We start from the raw sequence: 23,307 nt of genomic DNA, 5'->3' as shown, positions 1-23,307 counted from the left end.
AGCAGGTAGCTTTATTTGCAGACAAAATTGTTTATTGTACTATAACTCGCCATTATGATAATGTTATGAATGATAACAATTAAAAAACATTAATTTTATTTCTTATCCTCCACGAATTCTAATGTTTCCGAATTTGCAATGTGGAATAGACAGGCGAGTATAAATCATAAAATACTGTAATTTACTAATTTTTGGTAAGGAGGCAGCAAGAACAAATTATGAAGCTTTGGTCACAAGCACACAGTATGTAGTTCGAGCTCATTGACACAATGATGTTTAGCTGAATTCCCGCGGTTTGCTGATAACAGCATTGACAACTCGTCTATCGCTACGTAAGCATGTCATCGAGTAGCGCGACCAGTGAGGGTACTGGTGGAATGGAAGGTAATGTGTGACGATACTAGCTAGAGCCGACTGTATGCCTCCCGATAACGCTTTGATTAATAGCAGAATAATCAGTAGCAAGTCCCGCCTGGTGCTACTCAATTAAGCGAAGCCTCCGTGCAACCGATTGGGCATCAGTATATCGTCAGCTCGTTATCTCTCGACTAAGGAATCGATTGGGTGTGTGTGGTGTCTGTGTCGACTTGTGAAGTAGATGTGGCTGGTTCAGCTCTGCTGCTCTGCTAGCGTATATGTAGTGCAGTGTTTGGTTGTTTATTTATTTCTTTACACAATCTGCTGAATGGAGTTACGGAGTTTTTGAAATGCAGCGTTGAAGCGATAATGATTTGAGTTATTGCTATGAACGGATATGAAGCAGCATACTCGTTCAGCCGATGATCGTGAGCCAGGGAATGAAATTGATGAATTAAGAGCAATGATATTACCGGGTATCGATAGCATAGCCTCGGAGCTATGCGTTCAGACCACTCAAAATTACATTCTTGATGAAGCCGTTACCAATTGATGGATTACTATTGGTGATAATATCGTTGCTACCAGCATCTAAGGCCTTTATTACTAGTGAGTTTTGCATTATACTATGCAATATTATAACCAGCTCTATGAAAATTATCTTTTTACTTGTCTGCTAAATTTAAACAATCTTTTTCGATCGATGGGGACCCTGTTTAATTTGCTTTAAATACGAAAGCGTGTGTAAACATGGCATGGGAACCAAATAATTAACGGTAGCGACACGATCGCGAGACCCAGAATGAAATTGAACGTGAAAGAATGGATGCATAATTTAAAACACAAACAACTCTACTTCCAGCAGAAATGCCGTAATGACGAGGGTAGGCGGCGTAAGCAAAACCACGCTCGAGCGAAGAAAACTATTAAAGAGCTGTTCTATAAATCATCTGCAACAAACTGTGTGACGATACGTATTACATCCAAGCGCAGTATGCATAAATATTGTTCTTCTTTGTGCTTGTTATGGCCCTGTACATGGCCGGGTGTCTGAGGATTCACCGAGCGATGCGTTTCGCTTGCGTTTGAAAGTTTTCCCCGGGAGCAGAACCTGGGAGCATGTACGGCTATTTATAAACAACGCAGCACAGTGGCAGACGTGTTAATCAGGTATGTGGAAAATAGCGGAAGTAGTAATCAACCCAGTTAATTAAACTTGGTGCGCTTTCCTACACACCAACGGGGGGCACTGGTAGTCAAACTATGATGACGAACGCTTCACCAACTGTTTGTGTTCGCTCGAGTTGTTCGTCTCCATGGAGAAGCGTGAAGAAGCAAAGGAAAGGATTAAAATGGGAAATCTGCTTAATCACAGGAAGCGTAGAACGGGGAAGTGGATGGAGTTTATGCTGCTACTGCTGCACGACTGGCTAACGATCCAGTAAACACCGATCGACCAATCGGTAATTAAGGCCATCGATTGCTGATGTGTTTGCGGAAATGAGCGATTTTTTTGGTTTAGGCAGTACACTGCTGAATAAATGTACCCATGCTAATCTGTTAGTTTTCCCAGTCACTATGCTTGGAACGTATCAGCGAATGGCACTGTTGGAACATTCGTTTATGTAGAAAGAAAAATCACTGAAATGAAAATGCTCAATTAACTTTATGACTGTATAAATTGGTCGCGTAAAAGATTAAATTGAATTGTGCATAGTAATTTTACTGTTTGTTGATAATTGAAATATTAAAAATGATGGTTTTATGATTAGATGATTTGTTCTATCACAGTGTTTAAATAATCTACATGAGGCAAACGATTGTAATCCATACAAATCAATATTTATATGTTTAGACATAAAAATACGTACGCCTGTAAAAGGAGCTTGGTAGAAAATTGACGATCGCATAAAATGTCACCAACAGCAACGGCATGACTGATGACAGATTTGCAAAAGCCGAATCATTCACAACATGGTTGAGCCAGCCGTCGTCGAGCTCGAATCGTGCAGGTCTACCCAACTGAACTGCTCAACACCACACGTACGCATTCCAATTATGTTTCTATCACCGTCGAAGCGTCTGTCAGAGAAAGTGAACCCAATACGGCGGGTTATGGTGAAGTTTTCCGACGAAGAAGTACGGGATATGGTTTTAGTGACATGGCTCGGACAGGAACACGTGGTTTCAGAGGACATTTTTCATAAATATTTATAGATCGCAATATTTCAATCCAGGCGATGCTGCTGTAGAAAAACACGCCGAGAAAGTGCGTACGTTTGCTGGGGAAGCGGGTGTTGTGTCCTTGCTAGGACTGATTTCCTCATTTGGGTTCTAACCGTTGTATGTCTTTTTTATTTTGTTTGGTAAGCTACATATACCTAACAAACGTCACGATTGTAGAAAGGGAGTAGATATTTCCGAGGACGTACCATGCGTAACTTCATTTACTGTGTGTATATTTTCCAAGATTTTGTTCAACCCTGCCAAATACACCCTATTCAAAGCATCGTCTCTTGCCTACGTCACACTGGAAAAGCGTATACGTTGACGGTTGGTTGAGGGTAAAAGTTAGACGGGTTCGTGGTGCAAGTGTAGGAAAAAAATGAATATTTATGAGACAGTGATGACGATCCGCTATAATGGCGTGTATACGCAAGGATCTTTGTAAAGGATCTGGCTGGGATGCTGCGTAGGAGAAAGTTGAATTAGAAAAATACCATCAACGACGGAAAAGGTGCAACGAAGCAAAGAAAGAAGAATTATATGTAGATTCTCACAGTACAGTTGAGGATAATTGTGCAATCAAAACAAACGAATATACATTTGCATTTTCTTACACTTTGTATCTTTTAAATGGTCAATAATGCTTGTTCATAGAATATACGGTAGAATATGAGGCATCAAATTATAGGTAGCATGTCAAATTAAAAGCATGGTTTTAATTATTATCATCCAAAATTTTACCGGGTAATAACTGACTCTACACGAGATTCAGAGTAGATCGTAAAGTATTGCATTTGAGTAGATCGTAAGGAAGTTTTTGATTTATTGTAGTGTTGTGTACTCTCTACAATTAAATGCATAGTATGTTACAGCAAAACCTCGACTAGTTCAACCAGGAGCTGTTTGTTTTTATTACGATTTTCTGACCTTACAGAAATATATAAACAGTCAAAAATAAACGAAATTGTTGTGCCTAAAACCAAAAGTAGATGGTGATAATCCGAAATAAAAATGTGCGACTGTCACAATCAAGACTATGTCAAACGGTATGAATTGTTTGGCTTCTGCTCGACACTCATCCCTATTGATTGGAGGTACCTTATCAACAAGGTCTAGCGGATGGGGTCATCGAAGCTGTAAGAAAATAAAAGATTATACATGAGACGTATCATTTTATACAGTGATGCTTGCTACTGAACACCCAAGATGCTGAGTACGCCAAGGACACACGAAACACTCATCCGTAGTGTTCAATTACGCGCCTTAAGAAGACATATTGTCATTTTTTATTAGACGACGATGCAAATGAAGGTGAATAATGATGTTGGTAATGTCTTGCTGCTTTTTTTTAGAAGTGCGCATCTCGAAATATTATGCCATCGATAGTGTTTACATTTGAAAATTATTGTTTTTATGAGTTTTATTATTTTCTTTACGACGTTGTTGAATTTTCTAATAACGTTGAAACGTGCGGTCATCCAGTTGGTATGGTACATACATATGTTGAAAACTGTCAGTCGAAATGTCAGTCTGGATAATGCATTGAATAAAATAAAATCTACACAACATAAAACTCACGTTCGCCAGACATGAAGCACTGTTTTCAATAAATATCGCACTTAATTGAACATCAAAAGTGACAGTGATATGATTCTGAAGGAAATATTAATTAATAAAATGCCACAACGTGATGTCAGCCAATTGCGTTGAACCTAGCCCAAGGGATTTGTGTTGTTAGAATTACTGATAAAACCATTCATTCTTTGCCATTTGCTACCGAAGCGCCGGGAGAACGTTGCGATGCAATGAATGTTGAAAGGCTGTGATTGTATAGGCTGGATTGTTTATAATTTCATATCGTGACTCATAAAACCAACCACGCCATCAAGGGATGGCGTTGATGGTTTGGCGGTGACCTGATTTAGCAATGGTTCCAGGATGACAGGCTGGCGCGAGTCCGTTCATTGGCCGGGTTGCTCTTGCGGAGTGCATGAAATGGTAACAGAAGCAACGGACAGGATACGCAGCAAAAGTAGAGTTGCATAAATTGGAGGTAGTACGGGATGTTGTGGAACGTTGCTATTGCAGTATTTCTTGCTCGATTGCATTTTTTTTTTGAAGTTGCTGGTGGTTAGCAGATTTAACAAGCACATTCTCCAGTACTGCACTTAACAAGCCTCGGTCCGGGCTAATCAAGTTGCTACTTCTGAAGCTGCTTGATTGTATGAATACGGACAGCAATTTCGCATTCAACGCATATGATAATTGGTGGGTCGGACATGAACCTTTCAACGATTTGCCAACATGGGTGGTCAGTCAATCGATGGAAATTTGGATGAGCTAAATATATTGCGTATGATGATTATTCTTTTTGTTTGTAGTTAATGAAATAAAAATAAAACATGGTCACGTTTTACAAATAGCAAAGTTTTGTTTGAAATAGCTTAATTAAGTATGTTACCTAATGTGTCAACTATTCAAAGCAATTAATTACTTGTTTACATTAATTTCAGTCATATCATATAGAACAAAGGATCTACAAATATGACTGAAAGTTTAACTAATTAAAAAGTTTATCAAAGTAAGTTATTTGTGAAATGGTATCATAATAAATGACTGATTTTCTATTTATTTGGCAAAGTGTTTGATCTTACACATGGAAATGTTTTTTTCATACAATTCATGTGATTGAAAATAAACAATAAACGTTACACTAAACATTCGTATGTACTAGTAAACAATAAATGTTGCAATAAACATTCCTACCAGCATTAATGTTACAAAGAAAAATCGATGTAGTAAACGAGTTCTACAAATTTCTGACCTCATGTGAAATAATTTTACACAGTACGGTTCACATTTACTGCTCACTTACTGCAAACCAGCTCCAGATGGTACCATACTGCTTCGTAAGCAGGATTGTGTCGTGCCTGCCACTGATGATGATAAATTACATTTAATTTCGATCAGCACTAGATTTTGCCTAGTTCCTAGCAGTTCGTTACCTAGCAAATATATAACAGCGACATGAAGCAGCAGTATGTGTAAGAAGTTTGATCTGACAAACGGCAGCCAAGAAGATTGAGTATGTTAATCTATAGTCACGACTATGTACCGAGCTAGAGTACGGGAGAAGTTTGGGACCCGGAAATTTCAATAGCAAATTATTCCATGTCGAGGGAGACTTGAGGTCTTTCCGCTTTGCATGGAAGCATGATTGCATTTCGGACTACAAATGGAAGGGGTTCTTGGTTAGAGCCATTTGAAGCGAAACGTTTCCATCCTGCTATCAGGTGATCAATCAATTAAATTCAATTACTTTCTGACACTTTTCCAGCACCACTTTCATTTCATTGCAAAGGCTCTCTATACATCTACAGTGGGTAAGGTTGTAGAACCGATCGGATTCTGCCTAGATCAAACTATACTTATGAATTCCAGAATGGATTGCAATTAGGAAGAAATAAATTGAGCCAACGGATGTTCCACTCTTTCTTCGCCAGCAAATATTGTTTAAGCTTCTTTTTATCTTGTTTAATTATAGTAGACTTATTGTATATAAGGCGGAGGCGTAATTCACAATCAACGATCAGAAGCTGTTATTGTACTTAAATGGTGGTACAGATTTTTCTTTTGAGAATTTACTTCAAAAACGAGTTCTAGAACTATGTAAATGTCTAATTAGTCAACAAATAACAGTTCGTTATTTCATGATACTATGTATAAGTGTTTGATTGCAGAGAGAGAGTTTGATTACAGAAAATTGTACATATATTTTGTAAATAGTGCACATTATAAATGTAATGTATTTTACATGTATTTAATCGATTTGAGTTCCATTTCAATTGTTATGTTATGGTTGAAAAATGAAAGTTCGAATATTTACATCGTATGGCTTAATATGAAGATTTTAAAGATGTAATATCTACTGAATCGGACTACATGCACTTTCATTCTGCTCGACAGCCTACATCCTCAGCGTAAAGAGAAAATATAGTCATCGTGTTATGCATCATTTTTTCTACTTGGCATAATACGATTCTTTTTTGTGTAGCCATTTTTGATGTTGTACGTTTAACGCACTATGCACAAGTGCATGGATAATGAGACATGTGGTGCTACCGCTGAGTCGATACTTGTTTTTTGCTCGTTGCATAAAGACTGACTAACTCTTAACGGAGCATTTCCCGTCGATCTTGTTGGCCTTTCTCTTAGCGTTGTGCTGTTCGGCACAACGCACTTGACCAACTGAGTAGAAAGAGCCAACGAGATGGATGTTGTACGTTGTACCGAATAAATCAGCCCTACCCGAGCATCATGGAAGGTACTACAAGAGATGCCGATGACGTTGAGCGTAGCTGCTCATTTAAATAAGGGATAATTAAATATTTCTTGCTAAACGGTGGCGTTCGCTCTTCACATGCAATCAACGTACGTTGTTTGCAGAACTTGTCTACGGTCGAGACGTCGTCCTGGTTGACGATATAAAAGGCACGAGGTGGTCGGCACAATTATTTGTCGCTTTTATTCTTGAGCAACTTGTAGTCAATGAACAGTTAAGACTTGGTTAACTACGTAAATGGCCTCAATAAAAGGTTTTCATTGAAAAGCTGGTTACAGTATAGAGTAGTTTGCGTCATCGTGGAAAATGTGAGACAGGAATCAAGCATATTTGTCCATTTTTTCGTCATTATATCCAGTTGTAAAAATGATGTAGAAATAATATAAGGGTAAAAAACGTACAAACAATTAACAATTAAGTAAATAATTTTATTTCAATGCTATATTTTAAATGTTATATTTTCATCAATGTTTTAAAATAATGCTGCATTCCATTGAGAATGAAGGACGATTGAATGTATCTTTTTTGTTGAGATACGCTTATGATAAATTGAGTAAATAGGACACATAGTTATTATTAAAAATGCAGAAGTCTTACTGTAAACTCCTGAAGCCTGCATGACGTACTAACACGTGTAGATGCATATATGAGCCACAATCAAAAAGGGGCAAGTGGTTGAATACGCATGAAGAGTAATTTGCAAGTACGTGTGAATGAATTCGTTTAGTTTTAAATTTCACTAAATGGCACCAAACACACGAAACACAATTTTCCAGTGTGGTGATGTCTCGTGACGCATTTTAAGCGCATAGAGTTTAAAAAATATGTACATGTATGTAATCTTTTTATGCTTCATTTTGGAGCTATATTAAGAAAACAAGTTGTTATAAAATGCACTATCCAATGCACTGAAAATCACAAGAACTACTTATATACAAGTAGAACGGTATCATATAGTTTAGCTTGTATTTAATAATTCATTTTATCATAAAGATGATTGATGACTATGGTTTATATCGCAAAACCCATGCAAATGGTTCTCCGTATAATATATGCACGCAGAAAGTTTATTCTATATTTGCTACCCACATAATTTACTGTAATAAATCCTGCGGCTATCAAATAAAACGTTTTGTTACTCCTATAGAGTCACTTGCTATGGTATCTTTCCGTCTAATGGTATGTAAATCTTCTGAATGTTTGATCTTTGAGAGTCTATAATGCACACTATATCCCAAGTTTGGTATATCTTTATGTGTGTCTAGCATAGTATCAAAAGCATAGAGGGATTCAATCGTTTAAGATAAAATGATTTAAGTGAGTTTTGTCGCCCAGTCGATCGGTGACACTAATCCAATAATGTCTCTATCAGGTGTCGTCAGCATCGTGCATTATTCATTCCATCCATGTGACTGGCGACGATTTGAAACGAGCTTGACTTAAGCTTGCACAACAAAATGAAAACAAAAAGATAACATGGAAAACGGCTTTTGATTCAAACAGGTTTGAGGTTTCTCATGGAGGATCATAAATTATGGCGTTTGGACATCCAGTGAGACGCGTTAATAGGGGCGAAAGTTGAATAAGCATGCCAACAAAGCAGCCAAACCTACAAATAAGTTCGCCGCGCAAACATAGCAACTTAAAATTTGTCTCGCAAATGATTCCCAAACCACCGATAAAGGTTTTAGATTCAGACTGCATAAATAGTCAAAAAGGGCACGGTATTTATTTTTGTATTGTATTGTACTAAGATGGTTTTGAAACAATGTGATATAGATGCTACTGTTAACAATAAATAGAAGGAATGGTGTAAACTAGCCTGGTTTTAAATTAACATATTGCCATTACAACACATTAATGCAAACAAACCAAGAAAGTATTAGCTAGACTACATTTAAATTGCGTGTAAGTAAAATACAAACCCAAATAAAATGATCCGATGGTCCTGCTTCAGACATGCAGTCTCATGCTGTGTGGCATTCGAGTGCAGGCTTGAGTTGGTCTGATTAAATAAAGCATTATCAAATCTAATCTTGTGCTACTTCAGCTTTATTGCACACTGTGCAAAAACACTTGGCGACCAGCAGTAACGAAGTGTCGCGAAACAAATTTCATTGATTAAATCATGTGTATCCGACAAACGGTTGATGGCTCCACCGGATAAGTTTGTCCACTGTTAAACATGTCTCACTTACAGTCACCCTGATTGTAGCATAATGATCATCCCATTTGTGCAATGATATCCAAAATCATTTTACGTACTCGTAAGATGAGTGTGTTTTTGTTTTGACTTAAGATAATGTAATTGAGCGTTATAAACCAAATGCTTACAAACATAACAAACATATAATGGCTCCAGTAATGCTTATTTTGTCAGAAAATTTATTTAGAACTTTGTTGAAGAGCCTATAGACAGACTGAAAAAAATAATGTTCGAGCTGCCTTTTTATACTCAATTACTTTACACTTTAGTTCGTTAATCTTATATTTGAGCAAACAATTGGATATGTATGCGTGAGTAAATATATTTCCGAAGGTAATCGGTTCCAAAAAACGGAGGTACAGGAAGCTCGTTTCGTCAAACACAGTAGTGCGTGGTGCTGATAAGATAAGCCAGAGCCCAACCAAAGCGAAATCAAATCGACCACGCTGCGTTCAGCCGGACAGCGGGGCCGCAGTAGAGCGTAGCAATGGTCTGGACGGTACGACACCATCGTATGAGAGAAGAGGAGGTCTGTGGATTGATAATCGATCCAAATAGATAGATAAGACTGATGGAAAAGTTGTCGTATTTTGTTGATCGCATAGCACCTGGATGTAGCTGGAGGTAGCTGGTAAATAGCAGACGGAGGATACTGTCGGCAGGTAGGGTAGTTTGAGGTCGTAGTTACCGGTGCATGGTTCAGTCAGCTCAGAAAGGTAACGATTGAACACTCATTTTCAGCGTACGTATCGAGGTTTCCCCTACATGTTGGCTACTATCACTGACAACGAAACGATTGTGGAGAACTGGGACATAACCAAGGGATGGTAAAGAGTGACATTTTATTGTGCATGATTTATGGGTTGCGGATTAAAGTTGATCGATTTGTTGATTATTTGCTTGCACGAGTGGTCGGTACCTTGCCCATCCAAGCCGCTGCCTCGTGATACGCTGTTTTGTGATACTTTTACCTATGCTAGCGCGTCGGGTATATTACACGCGGCGAGTGATGCAGTAGTATCAAACTCACACGCATTTATCGGTGCCATAATTTGGGGGGACGAAGGTGGGATTTAAAATTTATGGCATGGCTTTTTCGCATGACCAATGGCATTAGCGGTATTTGAATACTTTGCTCCGGAAACCAGGACGTACTGAAACGTGTTGGTAGCATTGGGCTGCAGAGTGCAAAGTGATTAGTTCAAATAGGTAATTTGAAACTTATCTTTAATGCGGCATAATCCAGCTTGAATAGATCGATGGATTCGCATAGAGCTTTGGGAGTAAATATGATCACTTATTAGCTCGAACGATTTTTACGAACGTATTTTGGAGACACTTTAGCTTCACTTGTTGCTTATGTCAGACCTGCATATATACGGTTAATACATTCAGAGAGCGACAATTCAAAGTCTACATGAATTCGAATGTGTAGGATATTGCAATGTTTGCTTGCTCACTACCATGTGTTTGCGTCTTGTCGTGGAGGAGAGTACATTACGCCCCAGCGGGACCGATGCGTAAAGTAAGCGTGACCTCCACAATTCTCGCTGTCACATAAACGTCACCGCGCGTTATTTATGTACTGAAACACTCAATTAGGCTTAATTTAAAAATAACCGAAATATCACCACACGTTCAGTAGAGCTTGAATAAATTGCTACGTCTTCTACGGTGAACAATTGCTACCACCAAGTGGAAACTTAGCTCTACGAACCATGCTCGTTGAAATTATCAATAAGATACGCTTTAATACATGCACACATAAAATATAAATTCCAATGAAATGAAATCTATCAATTTAACTGATCAAATCTCAGTTGATAATATAAGTTTAAAAAAAATAATTATTTTTCAAAATTTTGAATAATTTTCATCGATACGGTAGTTAAACAGAACTTTAAGATAACCACTTACCAAAACCTAGAATCCCTCCCTAGAACGTTTTATTGTTTAAATGATTATATCATTTAAGATGTGGACTAATGTAAACATAATTAGCGACCAATCGCTGAACAATAAGCAATACGGTCATATGTCTAACAACATATTTATAATTTATTACTATTTGTAATGCTTATTATTTGTAATGCTTATGGTTTCATAGACCACTGCTTCTAAACGAAGAAATGGATGATCAAATTAGTTACAGAAGACAATAATACATAATATTTTGAGTAAATAAAGGAAATTATTGTTGAATTGCATTAATAGGATAACGATTCAAATGAACATGTTATACTGATATATGCAAAAAGAGTGAGGCTTCAATCGGATCGTTTTTTGCTTCCAGTCACCTTCAGACAAGACAAACTGTATGACGGTATAGAGAAGTGAAGAGTAAGTGAATCTCGTACACATAAGAAAAAAAAGCAAAGATCCTCATGGATATTGACTTCTACACTGAAGTGAGGGACTTTTCCACTTCATAGTCATAATCGACACTGCTTGAGGTGCTCGAAATGACTCGACCAAAAGAAAGATGATCTGAGTAAACGAATGGATAGGGTTGTATTTGCAACGTTGAGACATGACGTATTTAAGTTGCACCAGTGATGCCATTACGTCCGTTATCCGAAAATTAAGAATATTAATAGACCGAACGGAGGGACGATACGTAAAGCAATCCATATGGTGCTCCAGCAACAAGCGTATGCGCTGGTGGTGTGTATGATTTGGTATCTGCGTAACATGTGCTCTTAGGGCGAGTCATTTTGTCGAGTAGGTTTCAAAAGCTGCTTGAATGGTTTTTGGTTTTTTGATTTGACAGGCAAAGATGTTGAATGCAAAAACAAAATGTAAAAAATCCGACTAATAGTGGAATCGCGCAGTAAGGTATTTCAAGTAGGGTAGTTCAATGATGTGCTGTCAAACTGATTGGTTGGATGGGGTTTTAACAAGTACTGTAGTTGTTGTTCTTGGAGTTAATGTCATCACTGCGAGATTGCTGAGTAGTAGCTATGCAGATACTTCAATGAAACAATTCTGGTAGATTGTTTTAACATACTTGTAAAACACATGACAAGTAGGAGCGAGTTATGAAAGTAATTTTAATTGCTGAAAATACTACTGGCACGATGGACTGTTGACAAACGCGTTCTGAAACGATAAGATAGTCAAATTAAAGGAAGTGCATCTGTGATTAAAAAAAATCATATGACTACATCCCTGCCAGAAAAAAAGATGCAATCAAAAATCCATTTCCTGTCTCATAAGGTATCATGTCATAGGTATCATACCATCGTTTTATCCACCTCCATCATTCCAATGTTTTTCATTGATGCTACTTTTAGGTGACGAATTATTCTTCGAAAGTAAACAATAAATCAATAACTTGTGTCAGAATGTGTAGTGGTGGTCGTTATCAGTGGTAAACTGGTTCAATTTGTGGGCACGTTTCAATCGTGATCCATGAATTGGCAAAGAAAAAGTAATGCGATGTTTCTTGTTGAGAAATATTGCTCATTTTTTAATAATTTACATTACATTACAGACATTAGATGTCAATGTATGTAGGATTATGACTATTGCTTGCTTTGTTAATATTAAGTATTTCTGATGCACAATATAATTTTGAACACTTTATTATTCGGCCAATATAACAGATGTACTTATTCTTACATTAAATACAATACAAATACGTTTAAATTTGTTATATGCATAACTTTTATACAAGATAATGAAAAATTAAACATACGTTTATGAACAGTAAAACGACCCCACACAGTAGATATTATTGTTGTCATTTTATCAACGCAAAAGATAGTGAGTTTTTGGTGAAATACTCGAATAGGTGATTAAATGCACTCAGGTTGTCAGATTGTGTATGATTGATGGATTTTGATAATAGATGATGTTTTAATTCAACCATATATGACGAGTCGAGAATTTTTCCTAAGATGGAAGGCGTTGGAAATAACATAGCAATATGGAGGAATTTACTTCCAAAACTATTTAGAAACAAATGAAATAAAATGAAATGTAATATTCAGTGTGTCATAAGTAATTGAAAAATTTTAATTGTTAATTGTTTAATTGTTAAAAGTTTTCATGCTTGCTTGTGCATTTGTGCGTATTACACGAACTCCTCAAAGCTAGTTGTGTCAGCTATCTCATCCGTATTGTCTGGCGGCAAATAGGCTGAAAAGCTGAGAAGCCGGTAATAAAGTTAATATGACATTATTTATTGCTTTGCAAAACTCGGTTTGTTTTATCGTGCATCTGTGGATAGCGACACTTTTTGCGTAAGGTTTATTACAAGTTTTATCAAAACACCTTTCTTTATAGAGGATCGTTCAATGTCTTTCCAAGGTGTTTTAACATTGCCAAACAAGATTCTTGTAAATGTCGCGAGACCGATACCATACGCAGAGGCAAGCAAAGGAAATAAAAACAAACAAGTTCTTTCCACGCACAGCTAGTTAAGTTGCAAGAAACAGGTTAGCGTTGAACCAGATGAAGCCATAAATCGATAAAAGCAGCAAAGACATGAAGGTGCTGGTGAATGGTGAGAATTCCTATCACCTGGTTTATTTTGATGCAGGTTGAGGTATTCGTATGAATGTTATATTTACTATGTATTTTGTTTAAATTAAAGTTAATAATTTTGTCTCGGGAGGTTTTCCAAATAGTTTGATCAATTATTGAGTATGCATTACATTAGCACGAGTATTTTCAACAAAAAAAATGAAACAAAAAGCTGTTTTCTTGTTGATTATAGTCGTTTCATTATGAGGGAAATGAAAAACGACATATCATCGGATACACGTATTGCTACAGAGCAGCGAAGAAATGTAAATACATAATTGAAAGACATGTGAAGCATGGAACGTGCTGCAAATTGTTAATGATTTACTTTCAGAGAAACAGAGGAAACGAGAGCTGCTCGAAATGTTTCATTTCAGGAAGATAAAAACGAGCCTATCAAGTTGGGTAAGTCGTTAGTATTGTAAAAGAACATTGTCAACCTTCCGATTTGCTTGAACATGAGTCGCTAAACCTATACTTTCCGTTTTTTTGTGAAGAAATCAAATAAAGGATTTGTTCTGGATATTTTCATGGTTATTTATCATTATAGCTCTTGGATTGTTTTTTTTAAGCTTACTTTTTTTTTCTTTTGCACTTCAGAAAACTTCATCCATTGGAAAACCTAACCCATGATTGTGTGTTTGCAAATCTTTTGTTGAAAATCATAACTAGTTTGCCGTTCGTCAAATTGTCAAATCGTTGACATCTCTTAGTATGGTGACTTGAACCTTTGTTCATTACAGAACCTGTTCGACGAGACTCTTCAACCGCATCTAAAATGGGCATTGTTTGTCACGTCCATACAATCTCCGTTTAAAATGTCTTATAAACTAATGAACGATACATTTTATTCGCTCGTTGCATTAAACATTTTGCACTTATTTGGTGCACTTCCTTAGTCGTGTTCCATTTCATTAACGAAGTAGTTCATGGGCTCCATAAGATGGCCTTATAGCAGCTATCAATGAAGGAAAACCGAGTCGAGTTAGTCATCGCATTTTGCGACAAGTTTCATCAATAACAAGCCTAATATGAAATGTGTTGAACCTGTTTTTTTTTTCTTGAGAGATCACTCCCATTTAATGACTTTGGAGCGACGAGAAAGTTGGCACTCTTCCCCACAGGTTTGCAATTTATCAAAAATAAATGCACTGAATTAGCTATTAATCATTAAAATGAACTCGAATGTGTATTGAAGTGCATTTTTACATTTATTTTGTCTTTTAGAACGGTTTCTCCGTTCCGGTTTGTTAGGCAAAAAAAACTATCCTTAACCAACAGAAAAAAAGAAAAAAATATACGAAGATAATACAGGCAAACATAAGGGAAGAGCAACCTTTCTAGAGTCTCTTGAATAATTGCTAGAAGAGTGTTTGCATGGAATTATTTATTATTACCATTTGTAGTAGTGTAATCGTTAACGACATTTTAATTGCAGCTCGTTAAAGTATATCGGTTTCTGCATCTGGCTTATTGATTATGTGAAGATAATTTCAGGAAAATGTATGGAAAATTGCTAGTAATCAAGTTATTAAAGAAGGTTGTGAAAATATGTGTCATTATTGACGCGCTTTCTAAAAGTGCTAGATACTTGAGACCAATTAGAGAAATGTATATGAAATAAATGTACATATGTACTCACAATATGTTTGTAGCTTGTATAATATCTATTTTAATTATACTCCTTTATTTTTCATTAGGGTAATAGTGTTTTTGTTAAGATTATTAGAAAATAAACAAAAAAAAAATCATTTTATTGCAATTAAACCACTACAGTGGCGAGGCTTGAACTCATAACGGGCATGTTTTTTATTTGTACGAGTTGATGATTGTACCATGGGACCGCCCCTAAAAAACTCCATTCCTCCTGAATTGAAAAGTGGGAATTCTTAATGCGTAGATTGAAATATTTAAAAAAATTGGTAACAGTTGTTGTATAGAGCCTTTTTTTCAGTAAAATGTAAATAGATACATTTTTTAAGGATGGTTTATAGATATTCAGACTGCTATAACACCCATTATTTTATTCTTGCTATGACAGATGACAGAGAAAATAAGTGCCATAATAATTTTAAGATATAGCAAAGTGAAAGTGTAAGCCGACCCCATCCATCGTTTGGTTTATTTTACGCACGTATTCATTGTTAATTGTATAAATATTGAAAACAATGTTCATATGTCTCTTGCATTGGATGTACTTCTTTTACAATACAATACAATTCAATTCAATTCAATTCAATTCAATACAATTCATAATTTTCAAGCTATAGCTAAATTATGTTACTATATCTAGTTGAATGTGAAGACACAAAGTGTTACTGGTTACACAAACAGCAGAAATTGTTGTAAGAATATGAGCGTGTTTTGCAACCGGTGACGCAACATGAAATACTGGGTTAAAATAATTGATTGCGTGTCGCTCTTTAATGTGTGAGCAATCAGTGAACTTCATGAAGGACGGTACAATATCCTTATTTAGATAGCTCGAAATGATTGCTTGGGTAGAATCATACTGCGAAAACTTGCAAAATGTTATGAGCCATCTACGTTCGATATATAACAGAATGATTTGTGCTAAAAGACAGTTTAATCAAAAATATACATATCCTTTTAAATAATTTTTCTAACCTAAAATTTCAACAACCAGAAAGTTGGTGGTTTAATAGTTAAGTTAAACAAGACGTACAGAGGTAGAATATGTTTTGTTTAACATTTAATGGAATTTAATTTAATAAATACTTCTTCTTCATTTTCCTCTTTTTGGCGTAACAACCTTCGCGGTCATACCGGCCTACACAAGATTTCCAAAATTATAAGGTGCCTCGCGAGAAGACGACAATGCTGCGGGATACCAATACCTCCCAACTTAAAACTAAATACTTATTTATTTGTAATTTTACTGTTTTCATCACATTAGCAGTTATGATTTTCTTATAAACTAATTATTGAAGCATGAAAATGTTTTGTTTAAGGCAGAGATGTCAAACTGTTAGCCCGTGACCGCTTGATTCAAAATTTATTTGTACAAGCATTTGTGCTTCTATAGGACAAGTCAGTAAATTCCAAACACCTGAAATATGACGAGATGTTCAACTTCGCAGACTTCTCTACTAATTGTCAAACCATGCAACGTCATAAAACATCGTCGGTGTTTTATTGTACCCATTTTCTAAGCATGTATGCACAAAATGATAATAATGCCAAAAACTGTTTGAGTTACACAGAAAATGTTTGTTTTAATGAAAATGAGCATTCAATTCCGGGCAATTTTTAATAAAATAGTTAAAAAATAATGAAAAATTATATTACCTTCCCGTTGAAGAAACTTATTAGAAAACAATATTTGATGGACATTTTTAAAAGAAACAACTCGCGTTTTAGCTTGAAACTCACAGAAAACTGTGAATGTCCAGAAGTATCTTTCCCAAAAATATATGTGGTTTTGGAACATTCCTGTTTTATTTTTAAGCAATCAATCTAGGTACTTGGTGACCTAAAAATCAATTTCTATAAGAAAAAGTCTTGGGATAACTAACAAAATTACTCAACCAACAGAAATTAAAAACGCAAGCACGCAAACTGTTTGGCATATATTTTTAGAAAAGTCAAACACTTCTTTAGGTATGGTTGCAGCTTACAACATTATACTTCTGCAAAACGTTAAGAAAACAGATAAAGGGGCCATTTCCGTTTTAAGTTCGTAGGCTGAAATTTCAGTCTGTCAGCTGTTTGCATTGTATAGCAGTTTTCGAGCAGCTGTCTAAGTCGGTATAATATACAGGTGGGGTTATCCCAAGGTGTATGAATTTAGAAGACTGATTTTTATCGCTTCTGTTTCTGAATGAAGATTTTAAGAGTGTTTTGTGTATTCGTCAAGCCTCCAGAAAGCTTGTTTGAACAAAAGTTTTCACCCATCCTGTCAAAAAATGATATTCAAATTTGGTTATAAAAAACATCTTATGAGACCACCTGGACTACATACACTTTGATTCTGGATTCCATCACCAGATCTCTTTAATGCACCTTGGGATAAATGTAAACACCCAATTGACATTTTCGAACACGAATAATCGGAAATTCGAGCAAATTCCCTTAAACTGGAGCCTTAAACTTCCCTTAAACTGCACCAGGGAATTCAGAAAAATTCCTTTAAAATCAACTGTGATGCGGCTTTTTCGTTACTTTCTTCTACATTCGCTCGGAAATGATGTTTCCTATCGTTTTAGTTGGCTATGTTCCCATTTTATACTTAAATAATATCTTTTTTTATATAAAATAATGTCACACAAAATTAGCTTTTGTTTTTCGTAAAAAAACCACAGTTTTGAATGAAAAATGACCTCGACGGCATCGTCCATCGATAAAGGAACGTCTAATTTACGAACGCACCAAATTTTGGCGCTTTCAACACACTTGATCACATACTAATCCAAAATTTCAAGCGTATCGAGTACTAATCGAGCAGATATGGGAAAACAATTTCGAGCAAATGTCACTTGGGCACCATCTTGTTTCGCCATTTTTTCTAGCAGGTACTCGAATCTAATTCTAGTTTTGAGGCTAGAATAATCTAGACTGAAAATTGCAGGCTAGTTTTGTGTGTGGTTTTATATGGAGTGTTTACATGATTTCAGCCTCCAACTGTCAAACTCCATATAAAAAGCTGACTAGAATCGAGAAGGACCCCAAAATCAGATGTTAGCACAAACACGTGTTACTTTTGATAGGATGTTACAAATGATCTCAAGCTTTCCATCACATTTCTAAGTTACCAAGACCTAGAATGTGATTACCTAAAGTACATGTTTACATGACTCTGTTTTTGGTCGCCATTATGAATGAGAGATTCTATGGAAGGGAGTAACGGTTACGAAATATGACACCTTGCAGTCCCCGGCTGTCTATTGAAGATTTGTCCAAGACTGGACTGGACTGGACGAACCGATCTGTAGTAATTTATGGACCTTGAGCAGCATCAAAAGTAAGAATTCACTGTTTTAGCGTACGGTAATAATTTTCACAATCAATACCAACACAAAAATATTGACAGTCAAAATGACATCAATAAAAACATAAAATTTACTATTCCGTTTTGGATAAATCAACGTAGTTAGTCATGACCAGTTTTTGCAATTCCTTTTGCGTGCTAAATCTTGTTAGTTGTCCAATTGAAAATAATCTGCTAAAGTTTTTTTTTACTTTCTTAACATCAAAGTTTTAACTATTGCAACGCAACTGTTATCCCAAAATAAAATGAAAATAAAATAAAATAAAATATAAATAAACTGCTAACGATCTGATTTTTGTAACATATAATATCACATAAAAACTAGGCTGCGGCCCGTGCTACTATTTTCAGTAGCATTTTGGCCCGCGGGTTTGACATGACTGGTTTAAATAAAGGATTTGATGCACCTTTTCGAGGTTTTGAGGTTTCGAGAAGTGAGCAATTGTCATACGATATGTAAACCTTCTATTATTCGAAACATCTGTTTTAAATAATGTTGTGTCCATAAAAGTCTATAATTAAATGCTATTCATAGATTTTTATCGGCATTATTGGTATTATATACGGTTTTTAAATCATATTTAATTTTTCAGATCGATTTGTATTTCAAACTGATCTGCAGACAAAAACAAAAACGTTGAAAGTTGTGAAGAAGATATTAAACATGTATAAAGAGAAGGTTTACTAAATTAAATGCATACATAATATAAAAACTTTTTTGAGAATATACGACGTGTTCTCTTTTAATCGCAAAAACCATGAAGTTTTCCCCTTTCATATCTGTTTCCGTTGTAGTTAGTTTCGTTTCCGGCAATATAAGAATGTATTTTCCTAGGCTAGGTTCTACAAACGGGTAATGTATTTTTGCTATGCTACCTAAACTTGGAATCCATCATGCCGGTTGTTTCCGCTTCTGCATCGACGCTTTGCCTTCACACGGATACAATTTAACTGAATCGCTACAACCACACGCAAACCTGCAAAAAAGCAAAAACTGACGTCGACATCATTTTTCTTTCTCTCGTGCTGATTCACAGGAAGAATATTAGCTGTTAGGTCCACGAACACATGCGCAAAAGTTGCGGAGAAAATCACTAGCATCGTCTTCTAGTTTGCTTTGCTCCTTGTTCAAAAGGGAAAAGTAAATCGAGTGCCTAGAAAGTGCGACATTCAGTGTGTATGTTTTATTTTATTTATTCCTATCCTTCAATTGCACGGATAGTCGTGGCTCAAATCTCTGGAGAATCCTTGTCCATACTCAGCAAACAAATAAAGCCCCCTTTTTGTGCTTAGGTCACGAAATAGCCGGTTAAATTATATTTGTGTCTACCAGTGAACATGCAGTATTCAAACTGTCATTTGCGTTTGTTTGCAATGATAGTAAATTAAATCCGACGGGTAGAAGAATCCGCGAAGTACCAGTGTTGATTGAGGAGAATTACCTTCAGTAAATGTTATTTTCGGGTTATACTCTTTGAAAACAGTTTTGTTCATTTACTTTACTCTTTTCTATTGCTTTTTAAGAGTGAAGTTACTGAATGCAATGCTTTTATTGATTTTTTCAGTTAAGTTGTTAAATTTTAGTTTGAGCTCACCATTATTAGCAACAAGAGTCAAGCCTTCCAACCGCATAACATTTGCTTAACAATTGCTCGCAAAACTATCTATTGGTGTCGATTTTGTCACTTGTTCTTGTTTGTGTTTGTTAACATCATGAGAAATCAGCACACTAAGATAAGAGACCGGAGAATGTAAGGATACGTTATGTAGCCACCATGGTTCGTAAAAGTTCGGATAGGTATCAACTCCAAGATGGAGAAACTGTGCACACAATCATAACAATCAAACCTGAGAATAATACATTACTCATGATGTCTTTTTATCTGATGTCTTATCTGATGATGATAACTCATGTACCAAATCTTAATAGTTATATGAGAAAATCCAGTATGTTAAACCTTATGGAGACGCTTGGTATAATTAAAGTTGTATTTCTAATGATCTAAAGAAGTACTTTTAAAAATCTTTCATAAATTTAGGTATTTTAACACAGTAGAAGGAATTGAAACTGAAATTCTCTGCAAAAATAACGATTTGCAGTTGACTATATCTTTTCAATAACAAACACGATATGTAGATAAATATATATGTTCCCGATATCAACATTTGATACATATCCGTAGCCTTAACATTCTCATAACGACCTTTCGATTGCATTTTATACCATGAAACAATTTGCGAAGTACACATTTTGTGCTTTCTTCCTGTGTGGTACGTATTTCTGGCGTAAGATCTTTCTTCTTGATGGCAAATACAGATTGTAGACGTCGTTAAGCTTTTCAATCGCTCGTTTGGCAGAGTATCGTTTTTCAAATCGTAGCTTTGCGTACTTTTAAAGTCGATAACGATTATTGAAAACGATAGCTGTTGAAGGCCGGAAGAATAGAATATAGTGGGTAAAACGGAGGCATCGTTTTATGGCTGTCTGACAAACCGTTCATGAGGCAAATGTGGAACAGGATATGTAAGAAACGAAATGCTCACTCGGAACGAAGGCTAATCTTCATCCATAATGCATGAGAAGGCGTAAGCTTTTGTTGGCTAACGCACCAGACGCCGGTAAAGTTCAGCTGTTTGTATGTATTGTACACTAAAAGTAAACGGAAGTTTGGTCGGTCTACTCACCATAGATATCGCATGTGATGATTGTTACCGGATCAGTATTTGCGATGCATCCACTAAGAACCGGAACTAAGAAAATGGTGGCGCTTCTCTACTCTCAATCAAATGATTTTGATTGTTCAGTTGTGAACTTTTAGTTGGTAGAGCAAAGGCAGAAGCTATATCGCGACTGTAACTCGTCCTTTTTGGCAGTGCCAAACCACTACATTGCCAACGCCACGCTATCACCAATACTACAAGTCAGCTACAACATTAAACTGGTTCACGTCTCACTGAAGCAAACAGGAATAAGCAAGGTGTGTTGGCCACATTGGTTGTTTGATGATTTTAACTTAAAACATGAAATGCTTTTGGCTGTACATAATCAACTTTGCACGATATGGCGAATGCTCACACAAAACCACTTAATCGGTTTGTTATTTGAAGCTGATGGTTAACGTTGTTATCGACACGATTTTTTTTCAATAAATTCGTAGAAGAGGCAGACGCTCGAAGTACGGAGTACGTTTACACCACAGTTTTATTTGTTTATTTTTTTATCACGACAACCACTTTAACACTGCATGTTAGTTGATAGAACATAGCTTATGATTTTGGATGACACTTGCGCCCACTACACAAGAAGTAAAGTATACGTGTGCCGGTAATAAAGCAAATAACTTATTAAAGTTGCTCTAGTTCTAGTTCTTCCTGAGCCATTAATGCGTGGTATTGATTCACTAAATAAATTTAATTAATTCACATCGTGATTGACATGGGAGGAAGCAAAGAAAATTTAGCAATGATGTTTTTTTTACCTGTCGCTTGACAACACGGCTAGGAAGCGAAACTGACCGAATACGACTGTGATGAATTTGTCTCCCGTTCTAGTGCCATTCCCAGTACATCAAAGTATCGGAACGATAGCGGCCGTGGGCGGCTGCGCTGTGAGACTTTCGTCGTTCATCGCTCTGGGCAGCGCGCATGGAACGTGAAGAAATATTGCCGCGTGTGCGTTGGTGTGCGATAAGTTCAAGAGAGAGAGAGAGGGAGAAGGAGAGGGAGAGAGAGAGAGAGAGAGAGAGAGAGAGAGAGAGAGAGAAAGCGAGAGATTGTACTCTAATGCTTTCGTAGTGAGCAGTGCAATGGTTTGGTTTTAATCGATAATAAAGAAGCGATGCCTTCAGCACAGGATGACGGCTACTTTTATTCGATTTGTTGTCTACCGCCGCGGAGATGCACCTTACTCTTGGGAGCAACATGCACTTGTGCTCTTTTTCGTTTCACTCTACACGTGCGTGTGTAGACTTTACTCATATAAACAACCCAATACACTAGGATTACTATAGGATGGATTATGTTTTGTGCGTTTCACGCCGGTAAATATTAGTTGTGAGCAGCATAATCCTATAAATTAAGGCTTGCGCTTGGGTAAGGCTTCACGGATTCACTTTATGCTCGCGACACGGTGCGGAAGTAGGATATCCGTGCACACGTTTATCCTCACCCTTCGTTTTTGACGGGCGTGTTCGTATCCCTCAGAACAGCTCTAACCACTAATTGTAGTTTCATTGCATGAATGACGTCTAGTAGGCATCTCTCTGGCATCAAAGAGTAGGAAAAGATAGAAGGGGATTTCCGACACGTACCACATGTATGATCCCCGTACAGCTTTTATCTCTTTCTGTTCCACTCAAAGTTACGCACACTACGCACTTACTCAACGATTTCAGCCCAATTGGCGTGACCCAAGCCAATCGATAATACTATGGAAACCATAGCAACGGTGTCAACTGAGGCGAAAACTTCTCACCTTTCGGAATGTGAGTGCTGGAGGAGGATGGACATGAAAAAACATTGCGGAGGAGTGAGTTATTTTCCAAGTATGAGAGAGTTGGTGGGCCACCATGTAGATGGCAAGAAAATGGTTTATTTTCATGTTACCCATTCCCCTTGTAGTTGTTGTATGAATAAAGATGT

At 36.6% G+C, this 23,307-nt stretch overlaps 1 protein-coding gene across 2 annotated transcripts in view; it reads right to left on the bottom strand.

The window, feature by feature from the left end:
- The window catches only part of LOC120960024 (frizzled-2), a 64,040-nt gene extending 41,823 nt beyond the window's left edge, over positions 1-22,217 (bottom strand). For both annotated transcript variants that reach the window (XM_040383891.2, XM_049608503.1), the window contains exon 1: positions 21,352-22,217. The gene's annotated coding sequence lies outside the window, so the exon portion shown is untranslated. The remainder of the gene's footprint in view (positions 1-21,351) is intronic.
- Between the last annotated feature and the right edge of the window lie 1,090 nt (positions 22,218-23,307).

Source organism: Anopheles coluzzii, chromosome 3 (genome assembly GCF_943734685.1).
Source record: "Anopheles coluzzii chromosome 3, AcolN3, whole genome shotgun sequence".
Taxonomy (NCBI): Eukaryota; Metazoa; Arthropoda; class Insecta; order Diptera; family Culicidae; genus Anopheles; species Anopheles coluzzii.
The sequence above is the reverse complement of the archived record's forward strand: the minus strand, read 5'-3'. Positions and strand labels throughout refer to the sequence as shown.